We start from the raw sequence: 13,838 nt of genomic DNA, 5'->3' as shown, positions 1-13,838 counted from the left end.
TGCTTCATTCATGACTAAGATAATGGGAGTCTCCAAAGCAAAAAAGTTCTCAGAAATAGCACTTTAAAATAAAACTCTAACTTCTACATCACTGATATGCCAAGAAAGACTCATTAAAAATAAAATAAAAAACACACAAAAAAACCCCAAACCAACCATCCCAAACCCAACAACAACAAAAAAACCCACCACAAATCAAAACCCACCTGAAAACAGTGACTTAAAACCCATGACAGACAACAAATTTACAATGAAAAATTTCTCATGGGTATTTCCATAAAGAACTGAAGCAACCACAAGGAAAGCTATTCAGGCTTGAGTGACTGCAGGAATTAAGGAATACTGTAGTAAGCATGGAGAAACTTTACTAAGAGGGGAATACACTGATTGAATGTGTTTGGTGTATCAGAATCCACCACCTGAGAACAAAGAGGAGAAAAGTTCAGAGTATCAAAAGTCATATTTGCTCCAAACACAGAAATCTCATTTCCTAATAGTTTTTTTTAAAAAAATAATAATCAAAGTTTTTTTAAAAAAAAAGAAGCAAAAAGGAAGAAGTTCAGCTTCAACTCAGGCAAAACCAAAATTGAACACACACATCGCACCGCCCAGTTTCCCAGAGTAAGCAGTGAGGCATGCAGGAAGAGGGGAAGGAGTTATGTTTTGAATCTTTTGTCTCAGCTTGTACTTTGAAATGTAGTAAGCGGGAACAGAAATATTACTGAATGTTTTTTTCTGTCTCCTATGGTCAAATAAAACTTAAAAAACAGTTAATCTCTGAATAGCAGCAGTGCAATTGACACACTGCGCTACTAAGTTATGCTTTGAGCCACATTTTGGTTATAAAAGCCAAGAGAAATCCTTAGAGTTAAAGCAGATGCCTAATACAAATGGAAGACAAAACTTCATCTGAACTGCTTCCTCATGCTCTGCTGGTGTTTGTCACTTAGGATAATGTAACCTGACAGCTGCAGCTATGAGAGCCATGGCCACCTAGCTGCAAGTCATCTCTTGTAAATTAGGTTTGTTGGCTAAATTTGTATCATCAATTCATTTATATCACCTACAAGTTCAACTGCGCTTCTGGCTCAAAAAAGTGGCTGTATAAATGCAATACTTTTTAATTGTTTAATCAGGAATTCAGTCTTCTGTCATAACAAAATGAGTGTTGTATTTTTAATTGTTTAATCAGGAATTCAGTCTTCTGTCATAACAAAATGAGTGTTGTATTTGCATTGAGGCAGTAAGTGCGGGTAAAGCAGTTTTGCAAATAAATACTCAGAGTGGTTGTAACCAAAGATAGGCCTGGTAATCTGAAGCTTGTTAATTTTTCCCTAACTCTTGAGGTTTTATTTGAGGATGAAGTCATGAGGTGCAGGACACTGACAGAATTGTCTGTTAATGGTTATGTGGCAACGTATGGGACTTCTACACAATCCATATCCTATGCAGTTGGTATTGTTAAATCTAAAACATTAATGTGCTGAAATATTTTTGGATCTGAGTGATAATTTGAGTTTTCTTTCAAAGAGAAAAGTTGTCCTCTGTTCAAATAGCAATTCAATGATCCATAGGTTAGTTGGGATGAATTTTAGGAGCATGATGAATAATGCTCTTCAAAGTAAGCAGAGAAAGGGAGAATTATAGAATGAGATGACGCTCTATATTAAATTATGTAAGTGATCAAATTTCCTTTGCCTCTAAAATGTAAGATGTTTTTAAATCTTTATTTTAAAACATTATCTACCAACCTAATCAGAAAATCTGTAGTCAATCATAGTACAAAAATGGGCACTGCTGAAAAAGAAATACAAAAATAGCCACAATGTAACTGTCAAAGCAACATGTTTTAATCTGTTTAGGTGTTTGAGAACAGTGGCGTTGCACAAACTCAGTCTACTGTCAGCAGTGTATTAAAAGCCATACACTCCTTGTTCTACATAAGCAATTCATTTAAACAGTTTTGTATGCAGATTAGAATCAGTATATGGTTCAAAGAACCAGTATTAGTGCTTTGAGAAACTGCTTTCTCTCCTGAGATTTTTTAAAAAATATAAGTCCAAGTCTGTTCATTGTCATTCAGTAATCAGATCTGTAAACAATTTACATTTTGCCTGAAGTCAGATAATCCTATCACTTTATAATCTCTTTAGGCACAGACAAATATCTAGATATGAATGTGTGTATGGGAAAGTGCTGTGTAAACAGCAAGGCAACAAAAATAGCAAAAAATAACAAGAAAAAAACCCCAGAAATATACAACAGCTACAAATGCTTATAATTCTGGAGAGTATACTTTTTTCAGTTACTTCCAAATTTGTAGGGTTGTTTTACTCACACTTGCAAAATCAAGCACAAGGAGAAAATTAATAATCATATACAAAGACTCTTTTTTTATATAATAGGCGGGGGTTCCTCAGTTACCTCACTGCAGGAGGGGGCCTGGAAATCAGGTCCATAAGGAACAATCAGTTAGCTGAAAGGAATGTGCTCGAGCTCGTAGGCCACAAACCCTGGGAGGACAAGGAATGTGAATAATAACAATCAACAGGATGAGTCATGCCGAGAAAAGATAAGGGAATGAGGAACAGATGGCACCAAGCAGAAGTAACACATTGCTGTTACTTGATGACTGTAAAAACTTACTTAAAGTGTCCTTTGTTTGTAGTTAACCAGTCAGGGATTGCCTAGTATGTAATGGTTAGCTTAAAGAACCAATCTGTTTAAAGCACGCAGCTTCTGAAAACATATATATAAACTCGTGATCGTGTACAATAAATCGACATCTTGCTTGCATCAAGCTACATCCCGTCCCTTCATTCGATGCAAATTGGTGACCCCGACGTGATCTGGTTCAGGATCTGACATAAAGGGCTCTTCAATTGCCTGAGCGACTTGCAGCGAATCCCACAGAACTCTGAACGAACCACTGGGAGGAAGCGGGAGTCAGCCGGCCTGAAATCCCTCCGGAGTTGAGAGGTGAGCTGTGGGAAATCCGTAATGGGGAATCAGGCTTTGTCCCCAGAAAGAGATGTTTATGAGCTTATGAAAGGTCTCCTTAACAAACATAAGAAAAATATTTCTGGGCATGACCTTAAAGCAATGCTCAAGTGGGTGCAAGTAAATATGCCCGCCATGACTGCATCTACAATTTTTATGTGGGAACTTTGGGACAGCACGGGTGAAACTGTGGGATTCTGCAACAAAAAGGAATACTAAGTCCCACTGCCTGCTCTCTTCATGGAGAGTCATTTTCGAAACTATGAAGGCACAGGAAGGAAAGACAGAGGAATGAGAGGAGGAGGAACCGCGAGCTCCTATAGCTCCTTCTTTACCAACCGCTAAGTCACAGTGCCCTAGATCCCTGGGTGTGAATGCAGCTGGGTATCCACCAGAAGAAGATCTCTTTGACCCAGGACCGATAGACCCTGAAAAAGAACCCGATTTGTATCTTCCTGATCCACACAATGTATGGGCAAATATAAACAAACAGGCCTTAAGGGAGGGGGAATTAGAAGTGGCTAAAACTATAGTTGCTCCGGTCTTGTACACTCAGGGCCGGGCGGGGGGAGCATGATGGGAGGCTCTTTCTTTTTTGGTTATTAAGGAACTGCGCCGCACGGTTACAGAACATGGTCTTTTCTCTTCCTATTTTACAAGTTTGTTATCTTCTGTGTTTGATACTTATGTCATGACCCCTCATGATTTGAAATCTTTAGCACGATTATTGCTAACCCCAACTCACTACTCGTTATGGGAGTCACATTGGAGGGGAGAACCTCAAACACTCCTACTCACATATGTTAATCATAATAATGCTGCATTAGCTGCACTAACAATAGAACATCTTATGGGCACCGGTGCACATGCTGATCCAGTAGCACAAGCTCGAAACTGCCTCCGTGAGGCTCTCGAAGCAACTAGGGAAGAGGCAAAAAAGGCTTTTTTCCAGGCCCCCTCCTGCACCTCACGAAGGAATGTTTTCTGGACCTTTTTTTCCTCATTCTTCAGAACAGAAAATTCTACACACTAAAATTTAACTTTGTAAACCTGCCACACTGTTACTCTGTAGATCATTTCCCTTGGCCTGATTAACACCCATTCATTTATTGAAATCACTATTTTTATTCTTACACCACTTAGGTTTGGCTAGGAAACATGCCTGAGTTTCTTGCTTTGTGTGGATCTGAGTGTCTGCAAAATGGCCTATCATCATGTTCTCGGCTTTGGAGGTTGCGAAGTGATCCCGCTATCTTCACGGCTTGGCATTGTTGAGTCACAACTCAAGCACCAGCCTGTAGAGCAGGAACAACCCTTATCTCACCATTACATGCAAACATCCAGGTTAGATTGGAGAGGGGACATGAATCACTCCCCCTTACTTTAACTATTCAAAAACTGGCTAGGAATAAACTGTTCCTTGAGAAGAAGTGATATAGCCATAAGTATTTGGGGGAAAGGGCATTAATTTCTTCTTTGGCTTCCTGCTGTGTCAGTGTAGCTATATGCTACATTCTACCGTAGAATGTAACTTTACAAGCTAAGCTGTTGGTTGCATCTTTACTGAATTGTGTCAAGTTGTAGAGATGTCTTTGAAAGCAAAATTTGGCCTGCTCTTCCTATATTGCTGAGGATTAAAGAGAAGATACAAGGAATCCATCTTCACTCTGAAAGACTGAATGAAAAACAACAGAAGTAAAAAACAGCTTTAGCTTTAGACTTGCAGATAAGCTCATGTACTATTGATTCTGTCAACCATAAAAAACCTGAGACTCCACAGAGCTACATCTACTGAATCATTTTACAGAGATGAATCATACTTTAATAGTTTTCTGTATTAGCATATGGGTTTTTTATATTTCTAAAAGAAATACATATATATATTCTTTATATTTCAAGTTGATTAGCCTGCAAGCACTTGCCTTGCACTACTCGGAACGGGTCAACAATTTAACAACCAATGTAACCTTTTAACAATAGGCTCTTGATCAAAGTGTCATCAAGCTAATGTCAAACAATTTTCTTAATCCAAATGCTGTGATAAAATGGCTGTGGGGGTTTATTTGATAAATTTTCATGCACCCTTGATCCAGCAAGCACATAAGTAACTATTTCAAAAACTTTCTCTGCTGTTAGGAATTATTTCCTGCCCTTCACTGAATAGGAACTGACTGATGCTCTAAAAGGTTTAGAATACAAATCTCCCTTTACTGAGAATAGACTAAATTCTTTGGTTGCCATACAGTTCAGGAATTCAGTTTTTGCCATTTTTATCAAGCACACATGATATAATCAATGGCAGGAGGTCTGTGCCCCTGCGGTTTCCTTGGTTGCTTTGTACATAAAAATTCTGTGAGGTAATCTGTCTACAGCTTGCTGACAAAGACCTTTGTTTTCTTGTGCTCTGATCATGTGTTCCCACTTCTGTTTTACTGGATGGTTTGGAAAAGCTTGCTGATATGGTCAGAAAACTTAATCTTTAATTTTGTGGTATAGTTGCTTATCAGGTTAAGAAGCTGATCACGTGGCTACAAGATTGCAAGATGGCTGCATGATTCTGTGCATTACAGATGTGCATCATGCTATCTGTATTTCTTTGGGCAGTATCTGTCTGCGGGAAGCAAAGAGTGGGCTGTTTGGAACTAAATGGGCCATTCTATGCTGCCTCTATTTCTATTTCCCAGAAACAACAGGGAGCAGAACACTGCAGTTACACAAAAGTTTGGAGGAGTCCTTTCAAAACACCTTGGGGGGCAGAGGGGAAGAACAGAACATACTGTACAGATGATAGCCTGTTTTGCAACTATGTTCTTCTTATCAAACACTTCTTATGTATCAGTCTGAAAGGACTTGAAAAGTTTTAAAAATGTTTATTCAGGTATTCTGGGTTTTTTTTATTATTTATAAACTGAAAACCAAGAGCTATGCATACCACCTCGGCCATTCCCTTTTGGACTGCCAATATCAATTTTCTTTTTTGAAAACACTGAGTATATATCACTTAACATTTGACGACACATCTAGTGTTCTGGTAATCAGAATGCATGCACTCAGTTTTTTGGAGAGAGTTAGTGTTTGGTAAAATTTTAAGATACTGAGGTTAACGATAATTCTAAGATGAGCCATGAGCCCACATTTAATATTAAAGGATAGAAGAAACCAACCTGGAGACATTTGCATGTAAGCAGAACTTGCAGATGTGCACAGCAGCCTCAAGAAGCAGGAGTTGGGAGTTGAAATTTTTGTGGCCAATCCTTAATTTTTCCTGACAAATTAATCTAAGCATTGATGTCACAGCACTATCCAAACTAGCCAGCTGCAACAAGACTTTTACCACCCCATACCAGATTAACTTCAATAAGTAGCTCCCACACCTTGCCCCAACACAGCCACCAGTCCCCCACAAGGTTTCAAAAGTTCATCTACTGTCCATGCTGTTTCTTCATCCTCTTCAGGCCAGTCCACCCTGCTTCTTGCCTCTGCTGCATCCAGAGTCTTCCTTCTCCAGGCCCCTCTTCCAGCCAGCCTCTTCTCATTCAGCCCCCCTTCTCCCAGGGCTTTTCCTTGTTTCCCCTACATCTGGGGCACACTCATTCTCCTCCCTCCACTCCTTCCAGGTCTTTCTTCATTCAGTACTCCTCTCTCTTCTATACCCCTTAGAACTATTTAACTATTTAGCAAGAACCAGCCACAGCTGTACATTATCCACAGTAGCCAACCCACCACCCCTGAAGCCTGCCCACAGCTATATATTATCAATGTTAATTAATGCACCTTCATTCCTCTATACACATTAATACATCATCATATCACTAACTGAGTGATTCTGATTTTTCCAAAAATCATTGCAGTCTATAACCAGTAAAAAATCTATGGCACCCCAATCACAGTGGTTATAAGCCTTAGGATTTTTGTGTGTTTTTTTTTTTTTTTGTTGGTTGGTTGGTTGGGGTTTTTTTATTAGATGTTGGAGAAATGGAAATGCATTTAAAATATTACAAGTCTGTCAAGATCAAAAAAGATTATGCACAAAATCATCTACAGCACAAAAAGAAATAGGAAAAAGTACCCAGTAATCACATTGGTATTTAGCATTTCAAGATGGGAAATATTTCTAATCTACCATGCTGCTAAAATGAAATTGTAATAAAATTTCTTCATGTATACAAATAGGCAAATTTTGAACTAGTATTTTCAGTGAACACAAAAGTAATTTGGTATGTTACTTGAAATGTTTATTTAAAATGCTGAATACTATATGTATTCTATGACAGAATATACATAATTTCAAGACAGCTGATAACTTAAAAATGAATCTGAGAATTCAAAAATGGTGATTCATTTTATAAAGTAACAAATATCGGAAAGTGTTAAGTGTTATAAACCAGCATATTTAGCAAAGTGATTTTAATTATCCATTTAAATAAATTATCAGATAATATTTAGATGGTAGGAAAAGTCACAGGAAATAATTTTGAGAGTTACAAAATCAGCATTTGACTTTGAAAATTTCACAAATCCATTACATGATCATTGTTGGCAAGTGATTTTGAGAATAAAATAAAAAAAACGGGAAAATCTTTTAAATAATTTTAATTCACTGGCGTAATGAAATTATTAAAAATTAGACTGTGAAAACATACTGAAAGCACACAAACTAGTAAATTCATATTACCATGCTGAAGGCACCAATACGATAGTGATACTAATGACAAATACTAAACACTTGCTGAAGTAGTAGGATGAGATTACCAGACATAACTAAGATTGCATAAATTTTCATGGTGTCACAAAACAATATTATCACTATAGATTCATGGTCTTTCCTAGAGATGGGATTTATTTTATTAGAAAATGAAGATGACCTTGAAATTTTCCACAAAAGTGTGAGATAGTTAAACCATTTTTTTCTGTCTACACAGGTACCCTTATGAATGGTGACAAGGAACAGGAAAGGTGGGAGGAGAAGAACAATGAGGCTTATTTGAAGGACATCAGCATAGCCTACCCCACCATAGTTTTGAGATGGATGTAGGTGCCCTACAGGTGCCCTTGAAGAGTTTTTCTGAATACACAGAAACAGACTTTTTTCATTACACTTGAGCTGCATAGCTGGACACTGACTGTCTCAGAATGTGATTTCCCAAATGCCTTTGTAGTTGTTTTTAAAACGTGCCTTGGTCTTTGGAAAAAAAAATAAATGTTGGCAAGTTATTTTATAAAGACAGAGACAATCACTCAGGAGGGAAGACAGAGGACAATCTGTGTCAATACTTTTAAATATTTCTCAAAGTTCGAATGCTGTCAACACAGCAGAGTTTCTCTGCACTCCCCAGATCTGTTTCTGAGTAACTCAATGAGTGAGTATTCAGAAGGGACAGCTCTTTTCAGACCATGACAAAGTGGCCCTATTCCAGAACTTGTGGTGTTATTCAGCAATTCCTACTGTGCTGTAGGTCTGTGTGCTGCTAAGATACATACTTATTTCAAATATGAGCCCTAAACCTTCAGCACCTGGATCATTTTCTTCTGCAGACTAACCTTTCTCCAGCTTTCACTGTGGGACCAGGCACACCAGTTCTGTCACCTCTAAGACCATGAGTCCACGATTGTTAGTACCAGACCTGTGCATTGCCAGATTGCAGCAGGTGTCTGATCTGCTTCACCACATATCTGCTGAGTGAACCAGAATACGTGTCACGGTGTTTATTCCAGCCTTATGCTTTTATAACTGCTGGGAGGAAAAACAATAACTGATCTGGCATAAAGTGGCAATCCCCAGTCTGGCATGAAGTCTGCTGGTATAAAATTAACCTGTCATCATCCTTTTTGAACAGCACAGTGTAAGCAGAGATTATGTCAGATTGGCACTTTAGATGGTATGATTGCAGTGCTTTCAAACTGGGAGCAGGAGTCTTCACATGGGATTTCCCATGCTGCTGAAATGGGCTGAGCTAGCTGCTGATTTTCAGATCGGGTCTGCTGGAGCAAACGTATTAGAAGAGGTGGGGAAATCACAGACACATTTTCTTGGCACTGCTACAATGGAAGCTCCTTATCTGGTAACTCCATTAACTTCAGTGACCTTCTGCTTTTATTCCCATGCTCAGTTTTATACATGAGTAATCCCATAAAGGGACTCCCCTTTGAAGGGAGGCACGGGTACCACTGACACCTGATTCTGTCCTTCACCTTTCTCCCTCTCTGACAGTCTCCATTTCTCTCTTAGATAAATGTGGCAATCATTGTGGAAACTTTCACTGTGAACAAAAGTACACTGATTTTGTTCTTACATGTAAATAAATACAAGCTGCTATTTTTTTGTGCTTTTATATTTTTACAAAGAATCTCTCAAAATAAAATTATTATTCTTTTCCAAAGGCATTTCAGAAATTTTATTGGGCAAATCAAAATGAGCTGAACCAAGCTACTTAGTTTAGAAACACACATGCAAGTTTGCACCACACTAAAAAGCTGTGCACTGCTCCTCCAGTTCATGTCAGGATCTGCCTTGGTTCTGTAGCTCTGTGATATGATGTACACAAATTGGCATGTGCTTCAGCTACTAGACATTCACTTCTCTATGCTGATATGGACATGTATTATCACAGTGGAGCACAGATGTAAGAATTTCCCATAAATGAGACTTCCATGTGACTTGCATCAGTCCCAGTCATTAATTTGCCCTTCTTTTTGTAAACTCTAGGAAGAAAGTTAAAAAAAAAAATCCAGCTAACAAGCAAATAAATGGCAGTACACACACGGCCTTAAAAGTATAGCATTTATGGAACTCAGACCAGTATTATCTAGGGCAATGGCTTTGATCATTTTTTTGTAGAAAGAAAAGCTACAATTTTACAGGTGCTGCAATGTGAGCTGACCCACAGCGTGAAAACATCTCCTGTGAGATCCAGTTTCTGAGCTCAGTCAGGTTTGAAGGCTGCAATTTGTTGGCTGATGCAGATTTTCAAGTCTCAGCTCAGAGCACTGGTCAGGGAGAAAACAAGGAAAGCAGTATCTGTGCAAGAGCATACAATGTCTTCTCAAAAGTCTTAGTGTCCATTCACCCCTGGCTTTTTTCTTATCAGTTGATATTCAGACTAAAATTGTGCAGTTGCATTTTTAGTCCAAAACCACAATGGTAGCCATAGTATACTATCTACTGCAAGCTTAGCGTGTAGTCTGCAAATTGCAGCAATTCCCCTCATTAATTTCAGAGGCTGGAGGAAGTGTACGCCATGGACCAGAGATCAGCAGCTAGAAGAGATGTCGGTTTGTCTTGTAGCAGGAACTGTATCTGCTGAGCTAACCCAAAAACTGGCTAAGATGAAAGACTTTCTGAAATACTGGAATTTCAGGTATGACTTTTAGAAGCTTTTCTGAGGTTATGGTTAGGGATAATTTGTACTGTGAGTTTCTTTGCTTTCACCATGGATGTATTTGGGTGAAAATCTCAAGGGAAGGGTTTTTGTGTGTTGCTAATTTGGATGTGGTTTGGCAAAGTAATGTTGGTGACTACTGTTTAATTCTGCCAAAATGCAATACAAATTGTTTACTTCAGTGTTTTGATCTTACTGATTTCCTTTGTAGTAAAATATATATTTAAAAGCGACATCAAAGCTGCCAAAAATACCAGAACTCATATAGTTATTACTAGATTGCTTTAATGAAAGTCATAAGCAATTAAAATATGTTTTTATTCTGGATATGCCTGGAGGCTAGTAATAAGGACATCTGAAAAATGAAAAATAAATCAATAAAAAGTTACCTACCAACCAAAATAATCCAGCAGAAAAAGACCTTTAACATTTGGAAATCAAATCATACCAAATCTTTCAATGAAATAACTGCCTGTTTAGTAACTGTGTCTGGACATAGGCACTGAAATTATTGGTGTTATGTAAGGACCTATAAAGCAAATGGAAACGTGCTGTTCTATAAATATATTATTGTTGCATATGTTGTGGTATAACTGGAGAAAGACTTCATTAAGAAGTGACTGAGAGAGGACTGTCTGTTTGTGGAGTTCTAGTTTGTTTTTTATAGGCGGGATAACTTGTTTTTCTGAAAAAGCGGTTTTAGAACAGTGAAAAGTACTTGTCAAACTGGTCCTGGGCCTAGACCAAAAACACTTTTCAAACTTGAAACCCACAGTGGGGCTTTTTTTTCTTCTTCCTTTTTCTTTTTTTTTTTTTAAATACTAAATCTCCTATTTAAAAAAAAAAGACTTATTTGGTCTGGCAAGCAAATTTTCACTTTAGAGCTCTAGACTAAAACTGGCATTCTTTAACTAAATCAGCCTGAGGTTGTTAAAGGGGAATTGTAAATGGGAGTATTGACATTCATATCACAAAACTTCTAGTGCAAGTAGGCTGTAATGGGAGACATAGCTATAACGTAGATGTCTACATCTAAGGTTTCTGCCCTAGGCTTTAATTGGAGTAACTGTCATTGTGTGTGAATCTCACTCTAAATTACTCTAAATTTTAAATTTTATTAAATGGCTAGCTTCTTTGAATGGCCTTATGTCTCCACTGAGTAAAAACAGAAGAGATGGAAGACCTAGAGACAGGTGAGCTGAATCCCACCTGAACTGTTTACAGTGGCAGTACCACTCAGCAGATCATTCACAGCACAAGTATGCCACAGATATCTGGTCTGACAATAAAATGTTAACCTGACGATTTCTATAAAAAATAATTTATAGCAGGCTGACCCTTTGTGTATATACAGATACAATATTTTGTTTGCTACTGGCATCCCTGAAACTGCGTTGACCCCATTGTCAAACCAGAATCTGAGGCACTCATTGCATTTCAGGCTGGGTCCTCTGAACTGGAAATACAAGAACTACTGTCTGCTCTGTAGATGCAATGGCTGGTACCATTGTAGATACAATACCCTTAGCTGGTAACCCAGGCCTGTTTTGCACTTTCATAGCTTTAGGCAGGTCAATCAAACTTGATCTGTGCCTTACATCACACGGCCATACCAAATCCGATATACATTAGTAACCTGAAAATAAGTTTATAGTTTTACAATACATTTTATATGGTGGAAAATCCTATCTTGGTTCTCATTGCCAGCAATATTCTGTGGTTTACATATTGTGGGTTAGTGAAGGGTATCCTTTAGTACGGTAGAGGGTAAAAATCAGATCTGGATTTCTCACTATAGTGAGAGAGAGAAATTTACTGAGCCAGCTCCTCCACTTAGGAAAACAGAATATGTAACCACATCCTTCAAGAGTGATTCAGATGGTAAACTGTGATATACTGCCTTTTCCCCAAAGGCACTGGAAATCTATTACTGCCTTCGTTTTCGTACAATTTTTTTTTCTGGAAACCTAAAATCTTGGTCTTCTGCCAATTTTAGCAAGTGTGCTGTCCTGCCAATTACACTTGTAACTGCTGTCTAAGCTCTGTAGCAAATCAGAGCTGGGTTGGGATGAGCATTAACCTTCCAGATCCTTAACATAATTCACAAATGATACAGAGAAACAGAAGTAATTTCAACACACAGCCCAGAAGCTGTTTTGCTAAATAGAGAGGAAGGGAGGGGCAGAAAAGTCTTAAGGAGGGAGAAATTGTTGGAAGAAAGTATTTTGCTCAATAACTTACCCTGTGGTCTCATGCAGGAACCAGGACAGGAGCCTGGGATTCCAGCTCCACTTGCTTTATCCTTCAGCTACCTGAAAATACTTGAATGCCCACCTCCTAGGGGAGTAATCCTGGCATTGGATGAGTGGTAATTTCCATCCATGAGGCAAAGAAGGCCTTTTGCTTTGCTCGGATCTATGCTATGGTTAGTTGGTTGAAAAGCAGGACATGATAATTCAAATCCACTCTAGGCAAGCAGGAAAATGTAGAAACCCTAGCTTCTGTTTTTCAAGTGCTTTTAAACAATTCTGCAAAAAGAATTGTGCTATTTTTTTCTCTAGGTGCCCTACCACAAAAGAGTGATCTGACTGTAAATAGGCAACTGATTTTCAGACTTGAGCCAGATAGGTAGACCTAGCCCTGACCCTGACATTTCCTTTTAGACAGTTCCAGGTGGCAGTACACATGTACCAAACACTAAATTGCCCTTCAAGGCTACCTGCAGTCCCCATGCAGCCAATGGAAGAGAGAGGACCCTGCGTGAGCTTTCCTCAGTCGCCCCCCATTGATGTGTGTTCTGTATCGGCAACTGAGGCTTCTACCTTAGTTACTCTGAATCATCCTGCTAGTGATTCACCCAAGTTTACTGCCTAAAGGAATGTGAATCTAGCTTATCACTTTGAAATATCAACATTTTAACATGTAGCGTGCAGTGTCCTGTAGATTAGGATCAGTATTTTTAATTCAGTGGACTAGAAACGGGAATCAAAGTGATAAACTGCCGTAATATTTTGTCTAATTGGAAGATCACTGTTGAAGTAGCTTATGTCCTTGCATAGCATCCATGTTTAAACCTCTGTGGACTTGTAGTAGTTTAACCTAATGATTATTCTTGACTTTAGTGGTAATATAGGGTGTTAAAATCCACACTGGTGTGGAAAGGAAACTACATAGTTCTTCAGTCATTTATTTGGATGACAACATTTGTAATAAAGGCATTACCTCTGTGATTATATGCTTAGAATGGAGGCCTATTTTTCTTCTTCAGGTTATTATTATACAAAATTGATTCCAAGCAAACACAATTTTTAGCAACTAAACACAGGAAGGAATTCTCATTCTTCATTTAGCACAACATATTTTACGGCAACAGAAATTTTAATAAGGAAGAAATCTAATAAGGAAGGCAATATCCACTGTTTTCAACACAGCTGTTACTGCATCATGATGCATACAGCA

At 38.3% G+C, this 13,838-nt stretch overlaps 1 long non-coding RNA gene across 1 annotated transcript; it reads left to right on the top strand.

Annotated features, from left to right (window-relative positions):
* The first annotated feature begins 2,544 nt into the window (after positions 1 to 2,544).
* LOC114012344 (uncharacterized) lies at positions 2,545 to 9,316 on the top strand. The gene is made up of 2 exons (XR_003554732.2): positions 2,545 to 2,979; positions 7,923 to 9,316. It is a non-coding gene; the product is annotated as an uncharacterized LOC114012344 (long non-coding RNA).
* The last annotated feature ends 4,522 nt before the right edge of the window (positions 9,317 to 13,838 follow it).

This window comes from Falco peregrinus, chromosome 7, assembly GCF_023634155.1.
Source record: "Falco peregrinus isolate bFalPer1 chromosome 7, bFalPer1.pri, whole genome shotgun sequence".
In the NCBI taxonomy this organism is placed as follows: domain Eukaryota; kingdom Metazoa; phylum Chordata; class Aves; order Falconiformes; family Falconidae; genus Falco; species Falco peregrinus.
Note: the sequence above shows the minus strand (reverse complement) of the source record. Positions and strands in the feature narration are given on the sequence as shown.